General features: G+C 47.7%; 1 long non-coding RNA gene across 1 annotated transcript in view; it reads right to left on the bottom strand.

Moving 5' to 3' along the window:
* LOC144805949 (uncharacterized) overlaps positions 1-12,360 on the bottom strand; it is a 104,735-nt gene extending 92,375 nt beyond the window's left edge. The window contains exons 1-2 of the long non-coding RNA XR_013605637.1: positions 12,268-12,360; positions 10,033-10,161 (exon numbers count right to left, since the gene is read on the bottom strand). This is a non-coding gene — a long non-coding RNA (uncharacterized LOC144805949). The remainder of the gene's footprint in view (positions 1-10,032; positions 10,162-12,267) is intronic.
* Positions 12,361-12,959: the final 599 nt, after the last annotated feature.

The raw sequence follows: 12,959 nt of genomic DNA, 5'->3' as shown, positions 1-12,959 counted from the left end.
TCCCACACTGGTACACACCTCTAGGGTCTGTGTCTTAAGTTTTGTTCCTCTAGGTTCAGCGGAAGTGTCCTTAAACTTTAACTTTACAACTTTTACGCACCATTGGTTAACATTGGTGCATGCGTGCGCTTTCCGCACTGCACCCGAATCCCGTGGGCCTCTCCCGACTTCAGCATTGCTTGTCCCGACTGCTCCCAGCGATTCCCTAGGCCCTAGGCCTAACCACTGTTCGATTGTATCTCTTATACCACTTGTTTAGTATATGGTTTGAGTGGCCACCCGCCCTCATCCATAATTGTGCAACTTTGTATGTTTAAACTGTACTTTTGATTTAACGCTTGTGCCCCTTTATTCATAAAGAATACTGGGGATTGTTTTAGTAATAAACACATATATTTTTATAATATATACTTGTGTGGTGTCCTTTCATTTGATATTACAGGATTGTATGTGGTAAAACAGCTTGCTTAACACGACCTCTTAAGTTAAGCCTTTAGGCTGCTTAGTCCATGCTACCCCTAGGATAGCTTGTCTAACAAGGTTGACTTACAACCAGACACCATAAGGGATTGTTTGGTCTGATATCAGGTGGTTCCAGAATTGGAAACATCCCCTATCAGGCCAACTTCTCACATTGGTGAGCAGCGGTGCGGATTTGAGCTTGCTGTTGTTTTACCATTGCAATCTTTTTATCAAATTGAAAGATCACATCAAGTACCTCTAGGTACATATAAATCAAAAGCTTAGCATATTTAAGTTCTACTGAACTTAGTAGTTGTAGGTTGAAGGGATTAGCACACCCTGACTACAACTCACTAGCAAGGTACAGTAGGGAAACACTTAGTGTAGGTAGGTGCATCACTTACACCACACTAGAGTCATGTCTGACACAGGAAAAGCCTCAGGGTCTGCTCCTGTGACAGTTGACCTTACCAAGGCAACTTCCAGCTATGACAAATTAACCCGAAAGGACTTGATTGCCTTGTGCATCTCAAGAGTGTTAAAAAGGGGCAGAAGTCCCACCTGTCCTATCCTGATAGCCATTCTAGAACAGGATGACTCAGAGAAGGCGAATGAAGTTCCCTTAGAGTCAGGAGATGGAGTGAACCCCCCTGTAACTGATACCACTCCAGAGGAGGAAGAAGAAGAGGAGGAAGAGGAGGAGGATGGTTCAGACATAGATGGACCTGAAGATCAGGAGCTAGGGGTTAACCAAGGTAAAGTTGCCAGGCTTAGCCAGGCCAACTTAGACCTACTGGGAAATGGAGAGGGCCAGCACCTCCCCAGATCCTACCATGACATTCTCCCAGGCAACAGAAGAGTGAGATCTCCCTCAGGGGACTCTCATCTTTCTAGTGCCTCAAGAGAATCTCAGAGAGGCATGACTGCTTCTCAAAAGCTAGAGCATAGGGCCAGAATGAGGGCTGTCAAACTCCAAATAGAGAGGGAGGAGGTAGCCTTGGCTCAAGCTAGACTTGCCTTGGCAAGAGAGCAGAAATTGTGTGGCTTAGATGCCACTGGTGGCAGCAATATTCCTAAAGAGAAACCCATGTCCTATGATAGTAGAAACCTGACAAAGATTGTGCCCCCCTACAAGGAAGGGGATGACATCCACAAGTGGATAACTGCTCTTGAGAGAGCCTGCATGGTACAGCAGGTTCCTGAGGAACAGTGGGCAGCAATCTTATGGTACTCCTTTTCAGAGAAAGGGAGAGATAAGCTCCTCACTGTCAGACATGAGGATGCAAACAATTACAAAGTCCTGAAGAGTGTCCTAATAGATGGGTTTGGCTTAACCACTGAACAGTACAGGTTGAAGTTCAGAGACACCCAGAAGACACAGACACAGGACTGGACTGATTTTGTTGATTGTGCAACTAAGGCTCTGGAGGGTTGGCTACATGGCAGCAAAGTACATGACTTTACAAGATTGTATAATTTGATTATGAGGGAGCAGATCCTAAGTAATTGTCAGAACCAGCTCTTACACCAGCACCTGGTGGACTCTGATCTGACCTCTCCCCAAGAATTGGGAAAGAAGGCAGACAAGTGGGTCAGAACCAGGATTAGGCCTAAGAATCAGGACAGTAACCAGAAGAAGGAGTCTACCAAGCCTCAAGATAAGGGTGGGGATAAAAATAAAGAAAAGACTTCCCCAGGGCCCCAAAACTCCAAGAATGGGGGTGGGTCCCAAGACACTTCTTCAACTGAGAAAAAGCCTTATTGTTATGCCTGTAAACAGGTTGGGCATTACAAAACAGACAACTGTTGTCCCAAGAATAACAATAAAGAGAATATACCTCCAAAGCCAGCTCCAACACCTCCTGTTACTGTCAGCAGTAATCCCCCAGGAAGTGGGAGCACACCCCGGAATCTGGGTGGGTTTACTTTTGGAGCTCAGGTGGACCCTGGCCTATCCAGGTCCCCATCACCAAATGATCTTGTTTATGAGACTGGCATGGGGTTTGCCAACTTCTCTGATTGCCCAAATACCTTGAGCAAGTATAGACAAGAGCCCATCATCAATGGTTTGAAAGTTGAAGCTTTTAGAGACACAGGGGCTAGCATCACCATGGTGGCTGACTGTATAGTCCCCTCTAAGCAACTTTTACCAGGTGCCACATACCAGGTAACAAACATTGATGGCGTCAAAAAAAATCATCCCATGGCAGTAGTAAGTCTCAGCTGGGGAGGTGTCATTGGCCCAAAGAGAGTGGCAGTGTCATCAAACTTGCCTGTAAACTGCCTACTTGGTAATGATTTGGAAATCTCAGCCTGGGCTGAGGTTGAACAGTAAACCCATTCTAGAATGGTAAATTCCAATGGAAAGGTTAGTGGGGCTGTAATGGCTACAGCCCCAATCCAAGATGTCCTTCCTGAAAAGGTTGGTAGGGCTGAGAAACTCTCTGCCCCATCTTTAGCAAAAGCTCTTCCTGAACAGAATAGCAAAGCTGTTATGATAACAGCAGAAACCCAAACTGAGTCTTCTCCTGAAAAGGTTGGTGGGGCTGTGATGGCCACAGCCCAAACTCAAACTGATATGTGTGTTGTGAAACCTGAAATGATGGATAACTCCACACAAACTGAGAGCATGGAGGAGGAAGAGAAATCTCCCCCTCACCAGACTTTAGGACAGGATCAGCCTCCTCAGGGAACTGATCTTACCCCTGATGAAGGAACTGCCCCAGAGGTTGTTAGGCCTGGCCTGACAGAGCCTCTGATGGCGGTGGACCCTTCTCAGGTGGGACCCAGTCTGGAGCAGGTAACCTGCCCCTCTCTCCCTTGCCTTAGCCAGCCCAGGGCTGCAGAGGACAAGAAGGACAGTGAGACCCAGAGGGCCCCCTGTCACATAAAGCACCCCCATCAACAGATTAGGGGCACCAAAACTAGTAGCCCTAGTGAGGTGAAAACTTTAAAAACTCCTGAGGGAGCCCCCTTAAATACAGTTAGGGACCTCCCACAGATGGATTCTGTTGGGCACAGCCAAACCTGGGACCCAAAGGGCCCAAACCTGAACTGTCCCTCCAGCAAGCCAAACAGAGGGACCCAGCCTCCAGCTTTAGGTAGCCAGAGATTGACCCTGAGAGCACAGTGCAACTCAGTTAAAGAAAGAAAGGCACACATGGTGGAAGATAATTGGAGGAAGCTAAGCCCTAAATTAGTAGAGCCTCACTTCAGTACTCCATATCCAAACCAGCCTTTAACTTTGCATAAACACACCCAAGGTAGTGATTCCCTATGGTGGAGACCCTCTAATACCCCAAGGGTGAGGGACTGCTTAGTGGACCATGAGACAGGGGGTACCCATGCTAGTGCAGGTACTTCCTTATATGGCCACTCAGGCAATATAGGCTTACCTGGCCAAGGATAGCCTTATCTCCTTTCGTTTGGGGGGGTTTGTGTAGGAAGGTGGCTACCTGACTATGGTTACCCCAGATTTTTTGCCTGTGTTTAGCTGGTTTTTTGACTTAGTTGACCTGGTTCCCTGCTAATCAGGGCCCCAGGCCATCTGCTCTCTCTGTAAAATGGATTCCATGTACCCTAGGTACATACCACAATTGGAAATGGACCCCTTGTCAGCCCCTGTATAATGCACTATAGGTGCCCAGGGCATAGGGGCCACCAAGGCCTACCGGGGGCTGCAGCATATCTTTTGCCACCCCTGGCTGGTTCTTAAATTGACACAACTGGCTGATCACTCAGCTGGGGTAAGGTGGTGCAATCACCCCTTACTTAGATATAGTATACCTATATCTAAACCTATATCTGGACACATATAAACCTGTGAGCCACTCCTATGGAAGGCCTCATCAATCCTGGAGGCAGAGTGCGTGGTTTAATGTGAGATGGAGCTCTAGCATGAGCTGAGCCTGTCTGCAGCTGTCGGGAACAACTCCCTAAGCTGTTTCAGGATAATGCCATACTATATACTCTTAAGTGCCTTATAATCCTCGCGGTTATATAGCAACTTTGGTTTGGCTTTATCAAAACATGTCGTGTAAGGTGTCATACGATTTGGAATACTATCCCCTCGCCAGTTCTGGCGACGGGGATAGCATTCCACCCCTCTAGAGGGATAAGACATGTTACTTTACTTAAATGCGGTTAATTTCTAAAAGGACCTTAGATCCACAAAATGGATGCCTCTGCCACAGACAAGAGTCTGACCCCCTGAAGCTGACCGAAACTCAGCCAAATGGGGCCTGGACAAAGGGTTTCCTGTCGCAGGGGGGTGTTACCACCCTCCAGACAGGAGATAGTAGATTGTAGCAGGGAGGTTTGAAAGAAACCAGACACTGCCTGGGGCGCACAAGGCTGCCCCTTGCATAATCCGGCCAAACCGGTTCTGGGGCACTCCAGCCCTCGTGCCAGGGCGGCCTGGATCAAAGGAAGGGGGTGTATCCACCCACTTCCTGGGTCCCACCCATAGGAGGGGACCTAGCAGGTAATCCAGCCCCCAAAATTAGTATAAGACTGGGAGCAGTGCCAATGCACTTCAGATTATCCTGAAGAAACATAAGAAATGAAATTCTGGACCCTTCGACATCCTACTCGACGTAGAAGCCTGAAGAATCTCCCTTGTGGTCAAGGAGTGACCACCCTGTGCAAACAGGCACCATCCAGCTATCGACGTCTACTTTGTTGCAGTTCCCGCCGGAACTCGAGCGACAGAGATCGACGAGATCAAGCTTGCCTGCTTTCCAACAGCCCGATCCACAGTCCCTGCAGAGCTGAGACCCGTGGAGGCGACTGGAAGCGTGGGGCACGCCATCTTGAATTGACCATGAGACGCTGACCGTGCAGCCCACGAGTGACCCTTGAAGCTGTACACCGGGGTTTGAGAAGCCCCAACCCTGAGCCACACTTGCACTGAAGTTCAGCCCTCCACACTCGACGAGTGCTGCGTGGGGCCCTTCTGCTTCTTTTGGCTCAACGCGTTGGCCCGGTCACTTGCCAGCCGGCTAGTGGCCCCTGTGCCAAGGAAAACTTGAAATCGACTTGTGAATCTGGTTGCTCCAGATCTGCACCAGCTCCCCTGAAAAGGAGCCCCCACTCTGACCCTCCTGGTTTGAGTGAGAAGCAATCTCCCGGTTCCACGTGGATTGCTTTTGCCAAGTGTTGTTTGCTCCAATCTTGAAGCCGACAGCGCCGACGGCGAGAGCCTGCGTGGGACAGATCGTGACCTGCTCCTGGACGTCGTAGATGCCCCAGAGCCCACGTGACAGCGGAGAGAAGCACCTCGACAGCGACCTGATTGCACCCGACATTGCTGGTTCCGTCCTGGTTCCACCCTGGTCACTGCTGAGTGACCCAGACTCTGTCCCCTCTGCTTTCAGGTACTTTTCGACCCGAGTCCACCCTTGGACTCCACCGGACACTTCTCTTTCACCCCGCCTGCAGCCCTTTCAGCTTCAAGCACCAAGAGCCTGCGTGACGAAACCCGACTCAACTTCGACCCTGTGCACCCGCTTCCTGTGGGTGAGGTAACTTTGCTCCGCCGGTGTTCCCACACTGGTACACATCTCTAGGGTCTGTGTAGGAAGGTGGCTACCTGACTATGGTTACCCCAGATTTTTTGCCTGTGTTTAGCTGGGTTTTTTACTTAGTTGACCTGGTTCCCTGCTAATCAGGGCCCCAGGCCAGATGCTCTCTCTGTAAAATGGATTCCATGTACCCTAGGTACATACCACAATTGGAAATGGACTCCTTGTCAGCCCCTGTATAATGCACTATAGGTGCCCAGGGCATAGGGGCCACCAAGGCCTACCAGGGGCTGCAGCATATCTTTTGCCACCCCTGGCTGGTTCTTAAATTGACACAACTGGCTGATCACTCAGCTGGGGTAAGGTGGTGTAAGCACCCCTTGCTTAGATATAGTATACCTATATCTAAACCTATATCTGGACACAGGTAAACCTGTGAGCCACTCCTATGGAAGGCCTCATCAATCCTGGAGGCAGAGTGCGTGGTTTTATGTGAGATGGAGCTCTAGCATGAGCTGAGCCTGTCTGCAGCTGTCGGGAACAACTCCCTAAGCTGTTTCAGGATAATGCCATACCATATACTCTTAAGTGCCTTATAATCCTCGCGGTTAAATAGCAACTTTGGTTTGGCTTTATCAAAACATGTCGTGTAAGGTGTCATACGATTTGGAATACTATCCCCTCGCCAGTTCTGGCGACGGGGATAGCATTCCACCCCTCTAGAGGGGTAAGACATGTTCCTTTACTGTAATGCGGTTAATTTCTCCAAAGACCTTAGATCCACAAAATGGATGCCTCTGCCACAGACAAATGTCTGGACCCCTGCAGCTGACCGAAACTCGGCCAAATGGGTCCTGGACAAAGGGTTTCCTGTCACAGGAGGGTGTCACCGCCCTCCAGACAGGAGATAGTGGATTGTAGCAGGGAGGTCTGAAAGAAACCAGACACTGCCTGGGGCGCACAAGGCTGCCCCTTGCATAATCCGGCCAAACCGGTTCTGGGGCACTCCAGCCCTCGTGCCAGGGCGGCCTGGATCAAAGGAAAGGGGTGTATCCACCCCCTTCCTGGGTCCCACCCATAGGGAGGGACCTAGCAGGTAATCACGCCCCCCAGATTGGAATAAGAGTGGGAGCAGTGCCAATGCACATCAGATTTCCTGGAAGAAACATTAGAAATGAAACTCTGGACCCTTGGACCTCCATCTCAACGTGGAAGCCCGAAGAATCTCCCTTGTGGTCAAGGAGTGACCACCCTGCAGCAGCAGGCACCATCCAGCCCTCGACGTCTACTTAGTTGCAGTTCCCGCCGGAACTCGAGCGACTGAGATCGACGAGATCAAGCTTGCCTGCCTTCCAACAGCCCGATCCACAGTCCCTGCAGAGCTGAGACCCGTGGAGGCGACCGGAAGCGTGGGGCACGCCATCTTGAATTGACCACGAGACGCTGACCGTGCAGCCCACGAGTGACCCTCGAAGCTGTGCACCGGGGTTTAAGAAGCCCCCACCCTGAGCTACTCCTGAGCCGAAGTTCAGCCCTCCACACTCGACGAGTGCTGCGTGGGGCCCTTCTGCTCCATTTGGCTCAATGCGTTGGCCCGGTCACTTGCCCGCTGGCTAGTGGTCCCTGTGCCGACGAAACTACAAAGAAGACTCGTGAATCTGGTTGCTCCAGATCCACACCAGCTCCCCTGAAAAGGAGCCCCGACTCTGACCTTCCTGGTCCGAGTGAGAAGCAATCTTCCGATCCCGCGTGGATTGCTCTTGCCAAGTGTTGTTTGCTCCAAACTTGAAGCCGACTGCACCGACGGTGAGAGCCTGCGTGGGACAGATCGTGACCTGCTCCTGGACATCGCAGATGCCCCAGAGCCCACGTGACAGCGGAGAGAAGCTCCTCGACGACCACCTGATTGCGCCCGACATTGCCTGGTTCCGTCCTGGTTCCACCCTGGTCACTGCTGAGTGACCCAGACTCTATCCCCTCTGCTTTCAGGTACCCTTCGACTTGAGTCCACCCTTGGACTCCACCGGACACTTCATCTTCAACCCGCCTGCAGCCCTTTCAGCTTCAAGCACCAAGAGCCTGCGTGTCAAAACCCGACGCCACTTCGACCCTGTGCACCCACTTCCTGTGGGTGAGGTAACTTTGCTCCGCCGGTGTTCCCACACTGGTGCACATCTCTAGGGTCTGTGTGTTAAGTTTTGTTCCTCTAGGTCCAGCGGAAGTGTCCTTAAACTTTAACTTTATGACTTTTACGCACCATTGGTAAACATTGGTGCATGCGTGTGCTTTCCGCACATCTCCCGAATCCCGAGGGCCATTCCCGACTTCAGCATTGCTTGTCCTGACTGCTCCCAGCGATTCCCTAGGCCCTAGGCCTAACCACTGCTCGAGTGGCATCTCTTATACCACTTGTTTAGTATATGGTTTGAGTGGCCACCCGCCCTCATCCATAATTGTGCAACTTGTATGTTTAAACAGTGCTTTTGATTTAACGCTTGTGCCCCTTTATTCATAAAGAATACTGGGGATTGTTTTTAGTAATAAACACATATATTTTTATAATATATACTTGTGTGGTGTCCTTTCATTTGATATTACAGGATTGTATGTGGTAAAACAGCTCGCTTAACACGACCTCTTAAGTTAAGCCTTTAGGCTGCTTAGTCCATGCTACCCCTAGGATAGCTTGTCTAATAAGGTTGACTTACAACCAGACACCATAAGGGATTGTTTGGTCTGATAATAGGTGGTTCCAGAATTGGAAACATCACCTATCAGGCCAACTTCTCACAGTCTGTGTCTTAAGTTTTGTTCCTCTAGGTTCAGCGGAAGTGTCCTTAAACTTTAACTTTGTAACTTTTACGCACCATTGGTTAACATTGGTGCATGTGTGCGCTTTCCGCACTGCTCCCGAATCCCGTGGGCCTCTCCCGACTTCAGCACTGCTTGTCCTGACTGCTCCCAGCGATTCCCTAGGCCCTAGGCCTAACCACTGTTCGATTGGTATCTCTTATACCACTTGTTTAGTATATGGTTTGAGTGGCCACCCGCCCTCATCCATAATTGTGCAACTTTGTATGTTTTAACTGTGCTTTTGATTTAACGCTTGTGCCCCTTTAGTCATAAAGAATACTGGGGATTGTTTTTAGTAATAAACACATATATTTGTATAATATATACTTGTGTGGTGTCCTTTCATTTGATATTACAGGATTGTATGTGGTAAAACAGCTCGCTTAACACGACCTCTTAAGTTAAGCCTTTAGGCTGCTTAGTCCATGCTACCCCTAGGATAGCTTGTCTAACAAGGTTGACTTACAACCTGACACCATAAGGGATTGTTTGGTCTGATAATAGGTGGTTCCAGAATTGGAAACATCACCTATCAGGCCAACTTCTCACAGAATAGGAATGTCTTACTTTTCTATAGGGGTGGCACTGCCACTGGCCATACTTCATCCACTCAGCGTCTGCTCTACTACATCATACACTTCTGCTATCGACGAGGAGGATAAAGAAGATAACATCCAGGCTTACAAAGTACGTCTATGATTCTTCTTAATGTCTCAAATGTACCAAAATTTCTTTTTGTTAACAACCAACTAAGACCCTTTTCATTATATTTTGGAAACCGCTGTCTTCTTTCTTATGTTGAATTGCATTCAACAAAACCATTTTTTACAGTCATAAATAAATATTAAGACTCGCTCGTCCTTCGTTTCACTCTTCTTTAGCTTTTCGTTCTTCACATCCCTAAACTACATCTGATCTGATATGACTTGGCTTTAAAATAAAAATTGGCCAGCTGAGTTCAAGTGAAATAGAGGGGACCATTGGTTACCAGAGAAGTACAGCCACTAATGCTATTACAAGTCAAGGTTGACTGTCTTCTCCGTGATAGCCCAAAAAGTAGTTATAAATTAGTAAATGTTCTTGACAGTACAGTGTACTTATACTAGTGTACTGTGTACTACTGTACAGTACATCATACACTCCTTTACGAGCCTACTCAAAAAAAATTCAATAAGTAAGGAGTATAATAACTTACCACCATCCGCCGCCGCTGAGCCTTCCCCCCCAGCTCCTCCTGTTGGCACCGCCGCATCCAGAGTGGACCCCTCCGCACTGCTGGCCCCAGCACTGATGGTCATCTGTGCCGCATCAGATGTTGTGACGTCTAGGAAAAACATGTCATATTTTCAGATGCCATACACAACCCCCTATTTTGTCTCGTAATGGAAGGAAAAGTTACATAACACATTTTGTATTACTGGGATTGAAAAAATTTTACGGTTTTGGGGAGGGTGTTAACCTTTTAGATGCTTATTCCATTAAATGCTACACTTCTTCTTTTGACAACTGATTAATGCTTGCTTAACGTGCACCATTTTTCTCATTACAGAAAGAAGATTCCATTGCCCTTCTGCCAGACGATTCACCAACTACTACTGAGTCACCACCAGCAGTACTTAAGTACTTTAAAGAAGGTGGGGGCTCACGCACAGTTATTCTACTAATTTCCTGTGTCTGTTAGTGTTAAATATTTTTACGTTTGAGTCATACTAATTTCATTCATGGGAATGTTGTTTAAAGTAAACTTTAACGTCATCTTCATCCATAAGAATACTACGCTATTAAAAATAAAGAAATAATGTTTTCATTTCTCAATTGAAAATAAAAATGTTAAACTAACAAACACTGTGTGGTTTTTGTTCACGAGTGAGTGAGCGGAAAGGTTTGAACTACTGCACTTGGCAGTCATGTTTCAGTGACTCAGATAGGCCGGGACTCGGAGGTAGTCTCTCTTCTTCTGTTCTTCTGGGTCGTAAAATCATTGGTCAGACATTCTAGATAGTCGGTCAGGGGAATGGGGGTTCAACTTCTGTTCGGACTGAGGTATGTCGAAAGTCGAACTGCACCTATCATCAACAATATACAGTGTCAAGCGCACACAACCTAAGTTTATTCGATAGTTTGTGATGTGTTCTTTGATGGAAGGACAAGACCAGACTTTTCTTTTTTTATTTGTTCCTTTCCTTATTTATTGTATCACAAAATGGTATTTGTATAAATGCAAACCAGCCGACACGTGTTTCGTCAAAAACGGGGTTGACCCGTGACTCTTCAGGGCTGTTGAAGTTAGGCTGAGATCAGTATCGTCGGACCGGTGATAATTCCAATACTTTCGAGAACTGACAGAAGTCCCTCACCGTAACCGGCTTACTGACAAGCCTCAACGATGGGTCAAGCGGATTTGCTTGCCCGTCAGTGACCGACCGTATACTGAACGGCGGCACAACTCACATTCCCTGTTCGAAGGAGCACCTCCTCTGCGCACACGGGAACATTACTCACCGATGCCTGATTAGGACCGGGTTGGAATTATCACCGATCCGACGATACTGATCTCAGCCTAACTTCAACAGCCCTGAAGAGTCACGGGTCAACCCCATTTTTGACGAATTACGTGTCGGCTGGTTTGCATTTATACAAATACCATTTTGTGATACAATAAATAAGGAAAGGAACAAATAAAAAAAGAAAAGTCTGGTCTTGTCCTTCCATCAAAGAACACATCACAAACTATCGAATAAACTTAGGTTGTGTGCGCTTGACACTGTATATAGACTTATAGAAGGCAGAGCTCCTCTCTCCCTTCTCTCGCAGAGAATAGGGTCATCTCTGATCAAGCTGCACCAACAATTTACAATCATAACAACTACCTCGAACCTACCAGCTGTTGAGTGCCGTGCTATTTCTGAACAAAAACCCTACGCCGAACTTTGAACCTATCATCAACAATGTCCTATTTATCTTGTTCATACTTCTTTGTGTGAAGAATAGTCCCTGAAACACTAGCGGTATGGGATGTGCTCCTCTCAAATCAAAAAGGCAACTGCTACCTTTTACTTGGTGTAAACAATGACATTTTGTTGTTGGAAAATGTCAAAGCACTTACATTAAGAAGACTGGAATAGACAGCAAGGGCAACCCAGAGGACTGCACTCAGTGCCTAGAGCTATTGCTGTATCAGAGTTTTGTTTCACACCGTTTGCCGAATGGACAAGCTTAGCTACCTACACAGACCGACTCATAATTGTAAATAGTAGTAGCACAGAGAGTGATGGTAGAGGCAGGATAAGAATGTAGAAAGTAGTCCACATTAGAAGAAGATCAAAGACTATTTTGTAGAACATAGAATTATTAGGAACCAGTTTGTAATGAATAGGAGCTGTAAAAGTTAGGGAAGTATAAGTATTAATATAACAATAGAACAACTTACTGGGGCCAGCAGAAGAGCCTGCAAGGGACTGCTCCTGTTCACCTTCTGCCACCGGAGTCTCTGTCGCCGTCGCCTTGCCCCTGGGAGGTCCTGGTGATCATGAAATAATGAAACACAACATGGATGATTGTTTTTTGGGAAATATTTGATTTCTTTGTACTCAATCTAAAATTATGTCAGGGAAACAAATTGCATCTGATCTGGTCAAGTCCCCCATTCACACCTTCATTCATACTACCGTGCTTCCCATTAGACTCACAGACATTCCGCACCCCGCTCCAGATAGGGGCGGTGCCAGAGTTCTTGGAGCGAAAGGCAAAATTCAATTTGCCTGCAAAGAGAACCCCAGGAATTGCTATTGAAAGTTGTTTACTGCAACTACACGGAACCTCATAAGCCCTTACCACACCTTATGGAAGGCTCCGCCCCCACCTCAAAGTGCATCTCTCTGGCGGTCTGCGAGGTGCTGCCTGTTTTCTCCCACTGAACGACCAAACAACACATGGCAGAGGCCACGAGAAGCAAAACTGCCGCGGCCATCCTGTGAGTCTGATGTTAGCTCGGTGCCCCCAAGTCCCCCATTCACACCTCTTTCACACCATTCATAGCCCAGTCCACAGACTGCACACACACTGCAGGCATCCCCAACTATGCCTCTATATATAGCAAAGAGGTGAATGATGTCATAAAGC

The sequence above is a fragment of the Lissotriton helveticus genome (assembly GCF_964261635.1).
Source record: "Lissotriton helveticus chromosome 1_1 unlocalized genomic scaffold, aLisHel1.1 SUPER_1_unloc_34, whole genome shotgun sequence".
Classification (NCBI taxonomy): domain Eukaryota; kingdom Metazoa; phylum Chordata; class Amphibia; order Caudata; family Salamandridae; genus Lissotriton; species Lissotriton helveticus.
This window is presented reverse-complemented; position numbering and strand designations above follow the sequence as displayed.